The sequence below is a fragment of the Hemitrygon akajei genome, chromosome 25 (genome assembly GCF_048418815.1).
Source record: "Hemitrygon akajei chromosome 25, sHemAka1.3, whole genome shotgun sequence".
NCBI classification, from domain to species: domain Eukaryota; kingdom Metazoa; phylum Chordata; class Chondrichthyes; order Myliobatiformes; family Dasyatidae; genus Hemitrygon; species Hemitrygon akajei.
This window is the reverse complement of record NC_133148.1, coordinates 29,913,747-29,928,781: the sequence shown is the minus strand read 5'-3', so window position 1 is coordinate 29,928,781 and position 15,035 is coordinate 29,913,747.

The following is a 15,035-nucleotide window of genomic DNA, read 5'->3' as shown; positions in this document are numbered from 1 at the left end:
ATTCCCACTTCCCACTGCTTTTTTGTTACTACGTAGTTCAGTCTAGTTGTTTGTACTGTGTCATGTAAACCATAGTCCTGAAAACAGTTTCATTTTTACTATGCACCCCTGTACCAGCAGTTATGGTTGAAATGACAATAAAAGTTGACTTGACTTGACTTTAGAGCAGGTATTCCCAACCTGAGGTCTACCAACCCCTTGGTCCATGACATAAAATGGTTGGGAACCCCTGCTTTAGGGGGAAAATGGGAATTATTTATTGGGGGAAAACACCTATGTAGCAGAAATTAGCCGGACTGGGATAAAATCAATAAGAACTCAGCAATAAAAGACTTTCATTTCTATGGCACCTTCGGGATGCTTCGGTGAGCAATGAGGTACACCGGGGGGGGGAGTCTGAAATTAAGTTATGAAAAGTTGGATGCAGGCTGCCGATAAGGCAGCGATCGAGGGAGATGAGCATCAGCTGAGGCCGTCAACCCGCTTCCGTCTCCGCGGCTTTGGTTTCGGGAGAACGGTAGGAGCCTCGTCACCGCTGCAACGCAGGAAGTGAGGGTATTGCAGAGCAAGATCCCACAACCGGCATGGTAATAGATGCAACTTACTTACTGCCCGTTACGCCACTGGCGTCTAGGGCAGCAATGAAGGTCCTTCATCTCTGACGATGCTCAGGGCTTCCTTTGTCATGTCGGTAGCTTCCTCTCGGCTTTCGCTACTGTCCCGGGTAGAGACTCAGGAATAACATTGCGCTCAGATGGAGAAGGATTCTTCATTGCTGTTTCCGTAATGATTTTGTTTTATCAGTCGGGGTTGTTAGCCCTGAGCTGAACCCCCGAACCTGGAGGACTGGTGGACCTCTCGTAGTCTGGCCTATGCCCTTTGACCTGTTTGGCGTGGGTAACCCGACCAAGCACAAAGCCCTGACTCCAGCCGACACAGCTCTTCAGGTCACTGAGGCACGCGAGCTTCTGACCTACGACAAGTTTGTGGTCCTCTTGGAGGAATAAATGCAAGGTGATCCAAATTTAGTGACACCGGCCGGGGGGTAGATATTGGCCTAGGATTTTTCCTGCTCCCTTTCTTTAAGGTAACGCTGGGGAGCTTTTCTGCCCAGTTTCGGTGAGAAAGTGGGAGTGGAAAAGGTTCAGCAGCCGACCTTGCTCTCATTCACATATTCACAATTAGGCCAGCACCGCCTGGAAGACCCGAGTTCATCAGCAGTTTAACAAAGATCTGACACAGATTGTGTTGAATGATATGTAACACTCCTTGCCACTTGTTACTGTATAGTACATCAAAGGCCTCGATATACCTTATTATCTGAAACCGATACTTGGTCGGACTTGTAACTCGGGAGTGTACCTCTGTACTTACGTAACTCCCGTGTCACCTCTCATTGTCCTGTTACAGCCGCGTTACTCTCGTCCGCCGTCTTCTGTTACACAGAACAATACAGAAGAGGAACTGGCCTTTTGGCCCACAATGTTGTGCCAAACTATTTAAATTAGTAATTAAACACTTAAATAAACTAATCCCACCTAACTACACTAATTCCTTCTGCCTTAAATACACAGTGGTGTAGTTTTATAGGAAAGTCGGCTGGTAGGTTGTTCCAGGCTACTTGGAGAACTTGCCGCAGTTCCTCTGCAGACTTTGGTTGTCTCGCTCGCTTCCCTCTCTCCAGCTAATCCCAGACAGCCTCGGTGATGATGGAAAAGATCTGCAGATGCTGGAAATCCAGGCACCAACACAGAACTGCTGGAGGAGCTCAGCAGGCCAGTGTCTATGGAAACGAGCAAATGGTCAATGTTTCGGACTGAGATGTTGACTGTTTTACTTTTTTCCATAGATGCTACCCGTGGATAGGGGTGTCACCCATGGACCAGTGCTGCTGGGATCAAGCCAGGTCCTGATCAACCCTGGTGGGTCACCTGGGAGAGAGTGCCTGGTGTTGGAAGACCCAAAACACCTGATGGTCCCGGGTTACATCACTGATGATGTGGCCCAGCACTTCCTAGGATGTTTCTCAGCATCAGCTCTACCCTTTCCCTCATCTTCTTCATCTCAATGTTGGCAGAGATAACTCCAGCTATCTAAGTTCTGAAAGTCCATCTTTTTGTCTCTCTCATCTTTAAGATCCTCCTTGCAAACCACCATTTTGGCCGAGTTTTACATTACCTATTTTATGTGACTGGACGTCCATTTTTTTTCAGGATATGGGCAAGCACTTAAGGTCCATCCATAAGGGCCCCTGAGATGGTGTGTTTTCTTTTGAACTATTGGGAAATGGGATACCAAACACTGATGAACAGGGTTTTCCCAGATTCAGCCCCAAGGATCAGAAATAGAAACAGAATCGGGTCATTACCACTGTCATATATGATGTGAAATGTATTGTTGTCTGGGAACAGTGCAGGGCAAAGGCATAAAATTACTGGAAATTACCATAAGGCCACAAGACCATGAGGTACAGGAGCAGAATTAGCCGATTTGGACCATTGAGTCTACGCCACCATTTCACCAAGGCTGATCCATTTTCCCTCGCAGCCGCAATTACAAGTCGTGCAAATAAAATGGAGGCATTGTTCATGGTTTCACAGATCATTCGGAAATCTGATGGCAGTGAGGCACAAGTTGTTCCAGGATTGTAGACTGCAGGTCTTCAGGCTCCTGTACCTCCTCCCTGATGGTAGTAATGAGAAGGGGGCATGCCCTGAAAGTTAAGGGTCCTTCGTAATGGATCCACCCTTCTTGAGGATCTAGCTCCTGAACATGCCCTTGCTGGTGGGTAGAGTTGTACCCATAATAGGACCAGCTGAGTCCATTACTCTCTGTAACCTCTTCCGATCCAGTGCATTGGAGCCTACGCACCAGGCTGTGAAACAACAGTCACAATCTACTCCACTGCACTTCAGTAGAAATTTCCAGATCTTTGGTAAGGACCAAGGACCTGGAAAGTTCTATCGATATACAGTGGAGTACAGCTTAGAGTGATGAGAAGCTTAGAAACATAGAGTCATAGACCACTACGGCACAGAAGCATATTCTACGGCCCATCCAGCCTGTGATAAACTATTAATTTGCCCCATCCCATCGACCTGCACCCAGGCTATAGTCCTTCATACCTCTCTCATTCATGTACCTCTCCAAATTTCTCTTAAATGTTGAAATCGGCCCCACATCCACCGCTTGGACTGGCAGTTCATTCCACACTCCCACCACCCTCTGAGTGAAGAAGTTCCTCTTTAACCCTTTCACCTTTCAGCGTTAACCCACGACCTCTAGTTCTTGTCTTGCTCAGCCTCACTGGAAAAAGCCTGCCTGCATTTACCCTATCTATAAGTATCTCTATCAAATTTCCCCTCAGTCTTCTAAGTTCTAGGGAATAAAGTCCTAACCTATTCAGTCTTTTCCCATAACTCAGGTCCTCAAGTCCTGGTAACATTCTTGTGAATCTTCTCTGCATTCTTTCGATCTTACTTACTGATGCACCATCAATAACTCACTCTGAGATGTAAGAAGCGAGATATCGGCTTTTATTGACTGGAAGAATGAACAACACTACATCCTGGAGAATGAGGCCGGGCTCAGGCCTCAATTGCCTTTATACAGGGGTCTGTGGGAGGAGCCACAGGAGCAGTCCAGACAGGTATATCTAGTTCACCACACTTACATCTTTCCTGTAGTTATGAGACCAGAATGCATACAATATTCCAATTTGGGCCTCGTCAACATCTTACGCAATTTTGGCATAACATTCCAACTCCTGTGCTCAATACATACAAGCTTTGACAGTCTTCCTCGCTGGCTACTATGCCCCAGTCTTGGTGTCATCCACAAATTCACTGATCTAATTAACCACATTGTCATCCAGGTTATTGATATAGATGACAAAGAACAACAGACCCAGCACAGATCCATGTGGCACACCAGTAGTCTTAGGCCTCCAGTCAGAGAGGCAACCATCTACTACCATGCTCTGGCTTCTCCCACAAAGCCAATGTCTAATCCAATTTACTACCTCATCTTGAACGCCATGTGACTGACCCTTCTTGACCAGCCTCCCATGTGGGACCTTGTCAAGGGCCTTGCTATGTAGACAACATCTACTGCCTAATCTGCATCAACTTTCCTGGTAAATTCCTCAAAAGACTCTACAAGAATGGTTAGACAGGACCTACTACGTACAAAGCCATGTTGAAGATCCATTATCAGTCCATCTATCCAAATATTTAGGTACCTGGTTCCTTAGAAGACCTTCCCATAGCTTTGCCACTACTGATCTCAGGCTCACTGGCCTATAATTTCCTGGCTTATTCTTAGAGCCTTTCTTAAACAGCAGAACAACATCAGCGGCACCTCACCCATAGCTAAGGAGATTTTAAATATCTCTGCTAGGGCCCCTGGGATTTCTGCTCTTGCCTCCCACAGGGTCAGAGGAAACACCTTGTCAGGTCCTGGGGATTTAATTTAATTTGCTTCAAGACATCCAACACCTCTTCCCTGCTGTTGCTTTGCCTCACATCTATGGACTCTGTGTCTGTCTTCCGGGTAAATACAAATGCGAAAAATCCATTTAACATCTTCCCCCATCTCTTTTGGCTCCATGCATAGATTACCTCTCTGATCTTCCAGAGGGACAATTTTGTCCCTTGCTATCCTCTTGTTCTTAATGTATCTGCAGAATCCCTTGGGATTCTCCTTCAACTTGTCTGCCAAAGCAACCTCATGCCTTCTTTTTGCCCACCTGATGTCTTTCTTAAGGACGTGTTGTCACTGGAGAGAGCCCAGAAGAGATTCACAAGGGTGATTCCGGGAATGAAGGGGTAAACATATTGGCAGCTTTGGGCCTGTACTCATTGGAATCTGTGGGGGGATCTCACTGAAATCTACAGTGTGTGGAAAGGACTAGGTAAGGCAGTTGTGGAGAGGATGTTTCCTACGGTGGGGGTATCCGGAGCTAGAGAGCACAGCTTCAAAATTAAGGGGCAACCTTTTGGAAGAGAGGTAAGGAGGATTATTTTAGTCAAAGAGTAGTGAATCTGTGGAACGCTCTGTCACAGATTGTGGTGAGGCCAAGCCCGTGGGTATATTTAAGGCAGACGTTGATGGTTTCCTGACTGGTCAGGGAATCACAGGGTATGGCAAGAAGGCAGGTATATAGGGTTAAGTAGGACCTGGGATCAGCCATGATGGAAAAGTGGAGCTTACTCGATGGGCTGAACGGCCTAACTCTGCTCCTATGTCTTATGGTTTAAGTGTTCTCTTCCATTTATACTCGAGATACCTCGTTTGTTCCTGCCTTCCTTTGTAACAAGGACCTCAATATCTCTCAAAAAAACAAGGTTCCCTACTCCCGCCATCTTTGCCTTTTATTCTGACAGGAATATACGAAGTCTGTACTCTCAAAATTTCACTTTTGAAGGCCTTCCACTTACCAAGTAAACTTTTGCCAGAAAACATCATCATCATCATTATGCGCCGTATCATATGACATCATCATTATGTGCCGTGTCGTATGACGTGGGTGATCATGGTCTTTCCGTGACCATGATTGTTCTTGGCACATTTTTCTACAGAAGTGGTTTACCACGGCCTTCTTCGGGGCAGTGTCTTTACAAGACGGGTGACCCCAGCCATTATCAATACTCTGCAGAGATTGTCTGCCTGGAGTCAGTGGTCACATAACCAGGACTTGTGATCTGTACCGGCTGCTTGTACGACCATCCACCACCTGCTCCCATGGCTTCATGTGACCTTGATCGGAGGCTAAGCAGGTGCTGCGCCTTGCCTAAGGGTGACCTGCAGGCTAGCGGAGGGAGGGAGCACCTTACACCCCCTCTGAGGGCGACATTCCTCCACCCCGTCACCCAGCCAGAAAACAAGCTAACCAGTTTGTGGGGCTGGTAAGAACCTGTGGACGTTTTACTCTGCCTTCTGCCTTTCTTCTCACTGGAAGGGCAGATCATGGGTTTGCAAGATACTGTCGGAATAGCCTCAGTAACTGAGTATCCCAGAGCGGGCTGGGTAACTGCAATTCATTCTGTCAGATACCATGCACTGGTGTTTGGAGGAGCGAACATTTAGGGCTGATAATCGTTTCTGTAAATCACCTTGGGAGATTTCACTTCATTAAGATTGCTGTGTAAATGCAAATTATTGAAACGGGGAGCTGGCCTATAAACAAGACTGTGAGCACGTTGGTGAAATCACACTGAATGAGAGTTTAGCCTGGAGTAGATTAGAACGTGGACCATTGCAATGTAAATTGCTGTTGTTGAAATATAAAGGAAAATTAACATTTTATTTCCTTTTTAAATCTCGGGTTATGGATCGATGTAATACGGCTGCATCACAGAATTTAAAATCTGTCATCTCTTCAAATCCTGTCATTTTCAGTTTAAACCTCCTACCTTTAGTGTGGTGAGATAATCCATCACCATCAGAATTTGAATTAGAACCAGGTTCAACATCACTGGCATATGTCGTGAAATTTGTTTATTTTGTGGCAGCAGTACAGTGTAATACGTAATGATAAAAACTATGAATTACATAGGCCTCCGTCGGTCAGGGTCAATCATGGATGTTGCGTCCTAGCTGTCTAGATACGCAAACTTGGGCAGTGCGATATGGAGAGCAAGCTGTTGCCCATGTAGCAAGCTCCCCCTCTCCACGCAACTGACAAATCCAAAGGAACGGCAGAGACAGATACAGTTTGGCACCAGGAATTGCCAGTCAGCGTTGAACTCAACGTAGGGACTCCAGCTCCGGATTTTTCCCTCGGGGTTTACTCCCGAAGCCTTCCCCCACAAGTGGGTATAGCCGCAAGGCAGCAGAGGTTTGAGATCGGAGATTTCCTTCTCCTAGATGAGCTGCCAACCACGGCTGACGAACCCCGTCTGCCCAAAGCGACTGGCTTTAAAGCGCCGGTAACCCGCCTTTTCTCCTTCTCCTGTCAGTGGAATCGGTTCCGCTGGGCTTAGTAGATAAGCCACATGTGAAGCCCAGGAGTTGGACTTGGTTGTCAGAGGCTGTTTGAGGTGCACGCCATTAATACGTAGTGGGAGCTCAACCCCGTTACCACCCCCGGCCATAACAATCTCAAGGAACCATAGAAGTAAGTACGGATATATATATATATATAGAGAGAGAGAGAGACAGAGATAAATAAATAGATATATTAAATAGTTAAATAAGTAGTACAAAAAAGTAGTGTTCATGGATTTCAATGTCCATTTAGAAATCTGATGGTAGTGGGGAAGAAGCTGTTCCTGAATTGTTGAGTGTGTGCCTTCAGGCTCCTGTACCTCCTTCCTGATGGTAGCAATGAGAACAAGGCATGACCTGGGTGATAGGAGTCCTAAATGATGGATGCTGCCTCTTTGAGACATTGCTTCTTGAAGATGCCCACGATGCATGGAGATGACTGAGTTGTCATCGTCTATCACTGTCAAACAGAAAATGGGCGCTAAGATTACAACCACCACCTATGTACTTCAATCCTAAACTAATCCAGCTTACTTCTTCCCACAGTCCCATCAGTTCTCCCCTCTCAGCTGCAGACCGCAGGCAATTTGCTTTGTCCAGTCAACCTACCAACCTGCACACCTTTGCACGTTTGTGATCTCTCAACTCGGAAAATTATACCCCTGTAGCCACAACCGCTTAGTTCTGGAAAAGCAAAGTACTGCAGACGCTGGAATCTGAAATAAACCAGAAGATGCGTGGCGTATTCAGCAGGGCAGGCAGCGTCCGTAGAGGGAGAAACAAAGAGTCGACGGTGCAGATCTTCATCAGCTCTGAGGCTTGAGCTGTTGACTCTGTTTCTCTCTCTGCAGGTGCTACCTGACCTGCTAGGTATCTCCAGCAACCTCTCTTTTTAGTACAAGGAAGCCATTTAGCCCATCAACCCCATGCTGTACCCCAAGGGAGAACTCCCATCAGCCCCATTTCCACTCTCCCTATTTTGCTGCACTCCTCCTATCTCTTCAATTCCCCTTTGGATTATTTTGCAGCTCTCTTACCCTATTGGGGGAGTGGGATAATTAACAGTGGACAATTAATGAGTGAGTGTGACTAAGGAACGTGTGAAGAAACAGACTGCAATGTGGAAAATCTTATGCCACGGGGGTGGGGTGGGGAACAGGCTCAAACCACCCAGACAGGACCCAAGGTTGGGGTCGAACCCAAGTCCATAAGTTGTGCCAGTCGCCATACCCGCTGTGCCACCAAGTTTGAGGTCTTTGATAGTGATAAGATGGAGCATCATCAGAATCGGAATCAGGTTTAATATCATTGGCATATGTTGTGAAACTTGGTGCCACGTAGCAGCGGTACATTGCAATACATAATAATTAAAATGTCAGTTACAGAAAGAAGTATGAATGTAAATAAATGTGTGTGTGTGTGTTTATTTTAAAACTTAGAAGTGTAAAAAGAGACAAAAAGTAGTGAGGTAGTGTTCATGAGGTGAATGTCCAGTTAGAAATCAATGGCAGAGGTGACGAAGCTGTTCCTGAATCATGGTCAGCACAACATAGTGGGCCGAAGGGCCTGTAATGTGCTATAGGTTTCTTAAATTCTATAAATCATTGAATGTGTCTCTTCAGGCTCCTGTACCTCCTCTCTGATGGTAGCAATCAGAACAGAGCACGTCCTGGGAGATGGGGATCCTTAATGGTAGATGCCAACTTCTTGCAGCACCGTTCCTTAACGATAACCTCGGTGCTGGGGAGGCTTGCTTCGATCCTGGATAGTGCCCCCAGCCCCCAATAGCAGACAGCGATGCGGGCAGTTAGAATGCTGTCTGCGGTACATCTCAGAGATTTGCAGGTGACGTACCAGTTCTCCTCAAAATCCTAATGAAATGTAACTCCTCCCGTGCCTTGTTTGTAACTGCATCGATATGTTCGATCCAGGATAGATTCTCAGAGATGTTGGCGGCCAGGAACTTGAGGATTAAAGAGGAACTCAGCATCCGAGGGGTGTAGGATGGTGGGGGGGGGGGGGGGGGCCACACCAGGAAAGAGATTGGAATCATTCATGAAGGAAAATAACCTGGATGCTTGGAAAGGGGCCAAAATCAGAGCATAGCCAGCGTCAGCAAACCTGAGATATGGGCAGTACCCTTGTGCAGCACGTATTAATGTTGCCTCACAGTCCCTGTGACCCAGGTTCAATTTCGACCTTGGGTGCTGTCAATGGTTTAATAATTCAATTTAATATCAGAGAATGCGTGGTAGTGTGTAGGCATCCGTTAGTCTTGGAACCTTTTGCATTATTATTTGCACCTTGGAAAGCTTTCAGGGCAAAGTTACTTTTTTTGTGGAAGACCGGCAGTTGCCCAACTCCCCTGCTGCAAGTCTCCCCTCTCCACGCCACCAATGTTGACCAAGGGAAGGGCATTAGGACCCACACAGCTTGGCACCGGTGTCGTCGCAGAGCAATGTGTGGTTAAGTGCCTCGCTCAAGGACACACACGCAGCCTCAGCCAAGGCTCGAACTAGCGACCTTCAGATCACTAGACCAACGCCTTATCCACTTGGCCACGCGCCAACACACAATCAATGTATACAATATACAACATGAAATTCTTACTCTTCACAGACATCCATGAAACAGAAGAAAAGCCCCAATGAATGAATGGCAGAAATGTTAGAACCCCCAAAGACCCCTCTTCACCCTCCCCCACTTGCAGCAGCAAAAGCCATCCTGCCCCCCCCCCCCCCCACCAGGCAAGCAATAGCAAAGCCCCCAAAGACCATGACCTAGAGTTCATGCAAGACTACAGTTCATCTGATATCTCAGACAGGCTCTCGAGAGAGAGATATTAGTCCTACAACAAATGAGAGGGGAGGCCAACAGCTCACTGTTTCAACATTACAATCTGTAGCATTACTTATTCAGGTTCCCCCCGACTCGAGGACCAGCAGACTCTTACTCATCATCCATGTGGAGTTTGCACGTTCTCCCTGCAAACTCATGGGTTCCCTACATATCCCCAGGATAAGGGAAACAGTAAATTAATCAACCACTGTAAGATGCCCCTAGAACGTAGGTGAGTGGTAGAATCTGGGGCTGGGGGAGTTGTTGGGAATGTGGGGAGGAGAAGTTTGGAGGGATGAGGTCTGGGTGCAGGCAGAAGATCAGGCCAGTATGGTCTAGATGGACCACAGGGTCTGTTTCTGTGCTGAAGTACTGTGAGGTTCAAATAAAAATAATTTGGTTTACTGTAAACAGATACTTGTTGGTTAGTGAGGTGTTGATGGGCAATGGGCCTGCCTCTATGTTGTACAACTCTAAGTCAATAAGTGAGCATCCCATTGGATTTCCAGGGAGCATCTAAGGCTGCACAATATGTGCAATGATGGCTCAGGAATGAAGAATTCTAAACATGTGATGTGTTGATATCACATCTTCAATGCTTCTCAGCAGTGCCCCCACACAACACAAGGAGATATTAATTTGAAAGTTCAAAGTACAAAGCAAAAATTATTATCAGAGTACATATACGAGGGGTGATTGATAAGTTCATGGCCTAAGGTAGAAGGAGTCAATTTTAGAAAACCTAGCACATTTATTTTTCAACATAGTCCCCTCCTACATTTACACACTTAGTCCAGCGGTCGTGGAGCATACGGATCTTGGACCTCCAGGAAATGTCCACAGATGGGTGATGATAAGTTCGTGGCCTAAGGTAGAAGGAGATGAGTTATACAACTCTCGTTACATGCACGTACAGTTCAACTCTTCGAGTGATTATGCAGAAAGTTTGAAGTTAATAAATCATCAGGGGTGATTGGTAAGTTTGTGGCCTAAGGTAGAAGGAGATGAGTTACTAACTTCAAACTTTCTGCATAATCATTCAAATTGAGCCTGATGGTTGAGGGGTAGTAACTGTTCTTGAACCTGTTGCTGTGAGTCCTGAGCCTCTTGTACTTTCTACCTGATGGCAGCAGCGAGAAAAGAGCCCGGCCTGGGTGATGGGGGCCCCTGATGATGGAGGCTGCTTTCTCATGACAACGTTTCATGTAGATGTGCTCAATAGTTGGGAGGGATTTTCTTGTGATGCACTGGGCTGAATCCAACACCTATTGTAGGATTTAGGGCAGAGGGCCAAAAGTTCAATTAGGGAAGATGGTCTCATTAAGTGTTTAAAAGGAGAAATGAGGGTTTGAGAGGTGGTTTAGGATTATAAGAACTTAGGGCCATGCCATATTGGAGTGATTTAACAATGGGGGAATAAAGCCAAGTACAGAACGATAATCTCTCAGGGGTGGAGGAACCTTTTGAGAGAGAGGAGGAGCAAAGCAGGATGGGATTCTATAAACACGAGATTCTGCAGATGCTGGAAATTCAGACCAACACGCGCAAAATGCTGGAGGAACTCAGCAGGCCAGGCAGCATCTATGGAATAAGCAGTTGACATATCAGGCCGAGATGAGAATGCAAAGCCACTGAGAGAATATTGCCCCACCCAGACGGGTGACGATCCAGAGCTGTTAGAGGCAGATTTTAACAAAGTACAAGGGGTAGCTTGTCTCTACTACAAACACACATAACATGATCAGCAAATGTTCTCCTAATTTGGTTGGACTCTTGCATGATGGCATCCAGACCTCTGGTTTCATTGGCAAGGGATGATGATTTTGGAAAGAGGAAACAGGTTGGAGGTGGGAGTGTTTAAGGCAGAATTAGGGGAGAGGGGCATTTGAGAGAACTATGTATTTCATACCTAGAAATCTCTGCTCATAGAAGAAGGACTCTTTGCGAATGATAAATGCCAATGATGACCAAAGCCTTAACTGATGAAGAGAAGGGTATGGTAATGCAGAGGGTTAAGTTATTTGACGAGCAGTGAGAGCTGTGATACAAGTTCATTGGGGAAATCAAAGTTCAAAGCACGTTTAGTATCCAAGTATGTATACTATATACAACCTTGAGATTTGTCTCCTTAACAGTCAGTCACAAAACAAAGAATCCTAATAGAACCCGTTAAAAAGACTGTTGAACACCCAGTGAGCAGAAAATAAAAAAATCACGCAAACAATAAAAGTAAGCAAATAGCATTCAGAATTGAAGTTCACGAAAGTGAGTCCACAGCCATGAATCCAGTCCCAGTCTGTCCCGCAGCCTATTGGTTGCAGGCCGCAGCCTCAGTTCAGCACAGAGATGAGTAAGTCTCTTGGAGTAGTGAGTTGAACACTGTCACTCACCTCCGGCCCTGTCACCCTGACTTTTTCAATCTGGCCTGGCGTTTAAGTCGGACAAATCTTGGGACGTTCAGTGCTCCCAGACCTGGGCCCTGCCACTTCCATTTGGCCTGTACCCAATCTTTCCAATTCAGCCTAGCGCTTAAGTCGGCCGAACCTCAGGTCATTTCTCACTCTTGGCCCAAGCCCTGCTGCTTTGATGCAGTCTCAGGCCCAGGCTCTACTGCCACGGTTTGGCCCGAACCCCACCCTTCCAATTCAGCCTGGCACTTAAACTGGCTAAGCCTCGAGTCATTCCTCACTCTCGGACGCGGGCTCTGCCACCATGATATGCTCACAGGCCCAGGCCCCGCTGCCTCAATACGCTCTCAGGCCCAGGCCCAGGCCCAAGCCTCAGTGTCTCAACTAAACTAAACAGTGATTTAAAGAAAAAAATGACAATCTAAGAAAGTACAAGAACTGCGGACTGCTGTAAAAGCCCGTCTGGCTATGAAGTGGCGGGAAAAACCTGCACCTTTACTCCCCCCCCCCCCCCCCCCCCCGTCTCTATAGGTGACTCCAGATCCTTCAATGCTGTTGATTGTTAACTGCCGCCTCCTGTGAAAGAAAAGAAGTGAAAAAACTAACAGCTATGGGCCCTGGAGCCTCTTACTCAAGTCATTAGATCAGGGCTAATCAGCTCCATTTACACAGCCTGGTCCTGTATCCCGTTACACTGTGACCTAACAAAAATCCTGCAATGTCACTACTGTAATATGAAGTTGACCTCGGAGATCAAGAGATTTCTAGGATTGATTGCACTTGTTACTTCGAAGCAGCTCTTCAGCTTTTACATTGGCCATGTTCAACTCGTATGTCGGTCTCCTTATCCCATTGACTGTGGAAGATCACTCTTGATGCAATGTGTTCTCAAATTGTTCTCAATCACGGAAGGTTACAGCTCTGCAGGCGGAAGAAAATTGGCACGGTTCTGTTAGAAGAATGAGTCCGTTCTCGCTGTACAAAAGATTTGTTGAGACGTATAAAATTCTGTGGGGGGCTCCACAGGAAGAATGTTGAGATTATATTTCTCTTCTTGTGGGAACGAGGTGATGTATTCAGAGAGTAAGAAGTTACCTATTTGATACTCAAATGAGGAAGAATTTCAACACTGAGAGGGTTGTGGATCTAGATCTGTGAGCTGCATTCAGGGCCGGGGCAGATAGGTGCCTTGGGGTACCGGGGAAAAATCGAGGGTTGAGGGGAACGAACCAGGGAGGAAAGTGAAGGAGAGGCAAAGCCAAAGCTGGAGTTCATTGTGGATTGAATGACAGAGCAGAATTGAGGGGCCAGCAGAGTCACACTAAATTGTATAAACACAAAGTACACTGCAGACGCTGGGGTCAAATCAACACGTACGACACACTGGAGGGACTCAGCAGGTTGGGCAGCATCCGTGGAAACGAGCAGTCAACATTTCAGGCCGGGTCCTGCCGAAGGGTCTCGGCCCGAAACGTTGACCGCTCGTCTCCACGGATGCTGCCCGATCTGCTGAGTACATTCAGAGTGTTATACACTAAATTGTGTGATGGGAGGTGTGGGGGGCGGGGGGGGGATGGCCTTCGAGGTTCTAACGTTTCTATTATTCACTCTATGAGGCTTCTTGATTTGTGGGCATCTGTGAAGAGTATGAATTTCAGGTTGTATACTGTATACATTCTCTGATATTAATTTGAAACATTTCAATTGAGTGGAAAAGCAAATTGTGCAGAGGATGTGGCGAGTCTGCAGAAAGATATAGATAGGTTAAGCGAGTGGGCAAGGGTCTGACAGGTGGAGTACGAAATTGGAAACTGCAAGGTCATTCAATTGGAAGGAAAAATATTAGATTAAATGGTGAAAGATCACAGCATGCTCTTGTGCAGAACTTGAAAGTGCTTGTGCATGGATCGCAAAGTTGGTTTGCAGGTGCAACAGGTGATCAAGAAGGCAAATGGAATAGAACATAGAACAATGCAGCACAGTACAGGCCCTTTGGCCCACAATGTTGTGCTGATTCTCAAACCCTGCCTCCCATATAACCCTCCACCTTAAATTCCTCATGTCTAGTAGTCTCTTAAACTTCACTAGTGTATCTGCCTCCACCACTGACTCAGGCAGTGCATTCCACGCACCAACCACTCTCTGAGTGAAAAACCTTCCTCTAATATCCCCCTTGAACTTCCCTCCCCTTACCTTAAAGCCATGTCCTCTTGTACTGAGCAGTGGTGCCCTGGGGAAGAGGCACTGGCTGTCCACTCTGTCTATTCCTCTTAATATCTTGTATACCTCTATCATGTTTCCTCTCCAGAGAGTAAAGCCCTAGCTCCCTTAATCTCCGATCATAATCCACACTCTCTAAACCAGGCAGCATCCTGGTAAATCTCCTCTGTACCCTTCCCAATGCTTCCACATCCTTCCTATAGTGAGGCAACCAGAACTGGACACAGTACTCCAAGTGTGGCCTAACCAGAGTTTTATAGAGCTGCATCATTACCCCGCAACTCTTAAACTCTATCCCTCGACTTATGAAAGCTAACACTCCATAATTTTCTTAACTACCCTGTCTACCTGCGAGGCAACTTTCAGGGATCTGTGGACATGTACCCCCAGATCCCTCTGCTCCTCCACACTACCAAGTATCCTGCCTCCAATGTTGGCCTTCAGTGCTGGAGGGATGGAATTTAAGAGCAAGAAGATTTTGCTGAAACTGCACAGGGTGTGGCCTCACCTGTAGATTTGTGTGCATTTCTGGTCTCCTTACTTGAAGAAAGATATACTGGCTTTAGTAGCAGTGCAGAGGAG